Genomic DNA, 3,412 nt, shown 5'->3' with positions numbered 1-3,412 from the left:
AAATTTATATGATATAAGATACCTATATATATGGACAAAGCAAAAAGTAAGCCATCTAACATATCTTTTGTGTGGTCATCCTTATTGTGTACATCTTCATGGATTTCTTTCCATCATCAGCTGCTCGATTACTGCTTGGTAATTAAATGAGAAAATGGCAAAATAACCAGTATAATTTCCAGTTACGTTAGTTAATTTGTCATGACTAGCTTCTACTCGATACCTCTAAAAAATCCCAAAATGTAAGTGGGCGCAAGCGATGCGGGGTAGATTTGGAACGAGGAAATGTGTCATAGCTTCTGGATAAGGTTTGACTACACTAAAGCAATACAGCAGCATTGACGATGCCTCCTCAGTCAGCTACGTAGTAATGTTCCATGCTTGGTAATAACTAGAACTTCTGGATCCTATTTTGAAAACTTACAACGATTTTGACATGTACCAAAATGCTACAGCTTTGTGACTTCATGACAGCCTCATGGCATTCAGCATGGTTCCATGAGGCCAGCATGTGGAGCCGTATTGTCATGTGGGTTTTTGAGACTATCAAAATAGTTATAGTTTTCTTGAAATGGGCCACATAAGTTGTTTTTTATACACATGTCAAAATAGATGTAGGTTTCTGAAATTTACTCTAAATATATATGCTTCACTACTGCTCCCACTACTTAGCATTAAAATATATGATGGAGTAGAAGCCATTCCTCCAGAATTAACACAACTTGGTCGTATCTCCCATGATGGAGTAGGAAAATATATGATCTTCGTTCTTATCTAGGATGCTAGTTGAGTACATGATGCTGCATCAGCATTCAGCAGCGAAATTAAGAAAGAAACAGGCACCGCTTTTATGTGAAATGTGGAGGTAGATATGGAGGATGACATGCAAATACTGCTAGCAACTGGCTCCGACTATGTCTCATGGATCCTATCCTGATGCTACTGAATTTATGCAGGTCTGTTGAGTGTTGACTAGTTGGTCAGAGACACGGATGCAATGGCTTCTTGTTCAGTTGTTCTCGTGCCAAGAAAATGCTTGGCTTGTTGCAACCGGACTCCGGACACTGGATGTAAGCCAACCGAACATTACATGCATGTTTTCCAACAGAAAACTGAAATTTGAGCATGTAACGTGCTGCTAATCCGTTTGTGATTAAGTGGCAACAAATTGAGTAGGAAAAAAAGGAATACCCCAATTGTCCAACAACTGTAACAAAGTACAATAAACTATCCAAAATCTCTGAGGTGAAGATGGAAAATAAGGCTCGAATCCAGTTCTCTGAACATACATGAGTGTATTTGTGCAAACCACATGCAAATGAAATGCGCACATGCATCTCAACGACAGCAGGCATGAAACAACCATTGCACTGTTTAGCTAACACAACGTAACGAAGTAACCACATACACAAATATCCATCAAGCTCACAGAAACATTATCTGAAGATCGCACCCTTACAATGGTTGCATACAACTCTCTTTATTTGATGCCTGACCTCATTGGCATGGTCAGGTCGTCAGGGAGCATCCATAGGTTCCCTCTTCTCCCCTTACTCTTCATCGAAGGGGAAGGCCTCACCCTTGCGACAAATGAATCGCAGCCCAAACCATTCTTGCACATTCCAGTCCTCCTCGTTCCCGTTCCCGCACACGAACTCGCTGTCATCCACGGGGTGTAAAATGTCCAAGTAACTGTGACAGAATGCACAGCTCCTCTTGTACTGCGCAAGTGGCTCTTCTGGGTTCATATGCATGTTAACATTAGTTGATCAATGAAAAAGTATTGAACAGTGATTAAGAAAGGAAGGAAGGGAGTTGCATGTGCATACGTACCAATGATGGTGCATGTTTCAACAGTGGCAATACACGGGGGTAGAAACGATGGGTCTGAGCATTCGGGAGCCTTGTAGTGCACCTCAGCGAAGAAACGCTTGATCTTCTTGCTGCTGTGGCTGCGAGCCCAGAGAAGTTGACGTGTGACCAGGCCTCATCCCTGTAATGCACGCCGTCTTCCATCAGAGGCTTCGCCACATCAAACTCGCCACCCTGCAGAGATTGTAAGTTACTGCTCGAGTGAAATGAACGTACTGGGTGTCTGGCATTGTAATGGTGTAGAGCGTGGAGGACAGTGGGCATAATAGTGTCGTCGTACGATCTGCATCCAATGCAATCGGATTAATGTGATTGATAAGGTGGTTGTTCGGTGTATGTACATACAAACATGAATAGAATCATTCTACTCTATTGCTGAGTGCAAACAGGTCCTAAGCCAAATCATCAAGTGCTGGCAGGTAACCTCACAAACTTTTTTTCCCCATAATCCACTTCTCCATCATAATATAGTATCTTGATTTTTTTTTTTGGAACTGCATGATTGGGGATGTTGTGACGATGTGCAATAATAGTAAGAGGAATTGATGCATGGCAAAAGAAAAGGCACAAGTGTCTGAGACTGCTACCATTTTTACTCCACACGCAGTTTTCAAGAACTCAATAAGCTGTCGTTGAGAATGAGACACATCAGAGTTAGGATAAACGAGTCTAAGCTGAAGAGACAGCAGCACTTCAGTTCAAAAAATTTTGCTGCTTTGTTTAGGCCAAGACTTTCAAAGACAAAGTAACTGAACCTACTCTAGATAATACAGCATAAAGAAGGCATTTCAACATATTTTAGACTTGTGTTGCAGCGCATACAATAATGTACGACCAATAAGTTACTTGATGTTCAACTAATTGTGCACAGATCGAAGGACGGTTTTCCAGTTACAAAACATGAGGTTTCGGCATATGATCATGTGCAAAGACAGATTAATAATTATATGATGTTGCTTGGATGGCAATGTCGAAAACTCTACAACATGAATTTACTCTTTCGGTTCCAAAATAACTTACAATTTGGAACGGAACGGAGGGAGCCAGTAGCATATGTGGACCAATTCAATTAGCGAAAAGCAATCACCCTGGGCCTCCATTCAGTCAGTAAAACTAGCTAAAACTAGTGACGTACCGTACAGTACGGGGGCACCTGATGCTGTGGTACTGGTGGAAACCTCGGGATGTCCTCGTCGCGCTCGGGCAAGCAGCCCCGCAACCGCAACAGTCGCTTCTCGTCGTCGGACAGGTCCGGCAGCAGGTCGAGCACCATCGGCGGCGGCGCGTGTGTCCCCGTCGAGCAATCCGCCGTCTGACCTAATTCCTCTCTTGAGATCTCTCCCTCCCTCAGCGAAAATCTGTGTCCGTGTTCCCGGACTAGATGGAATCCTGATCTGACGAGACGCAGGGCCTTGTTGGTTTTTCCTTCGGAGAAGAAATTGATGAGAGGTTGCTGATTTTTTTAATAGGAGGGGAAAGCGGGGAAGGGGAGGCGGCCTAGAAATCGAGCAACCGAATCGGAACATTGTAAAACAGGTGT

The 3,412-nt window shown here is 43.2% G+C and overlaps 1 pseudogene; it reads right to left on the bottom strand.

Annotated features, from left to right (window-relative positions):
- Window positions 1–1,550: 1,550 nt before the first annotated feature.
- LOC111257006 lies at window positions 1,551–3,145 on the bottom strand (annotated as a pseudogene).
- Window positions 3,146–3,412: the final 267 nt, after the last annotated feature.

This window comes from Setaria italica, chromosome IV (assembly GCF_000263155.2).
Source record: "Setaria italica strain Yugu1 chromosome IV, Setaria_italica_v2.0, whole genome shotgun sequence".
In the NCBI taxonomy this organism is placed as follows: Eukaryota; Viridiplantae; Streptophyta; class Magnoliopsida; order Poales; family Poaceae; genus Setaria; species Setaria italica.
Note: the sequence above shows the minus strand (reverse complement) of the source record. Positions and strands in the feature narration are given on the sequence as shown.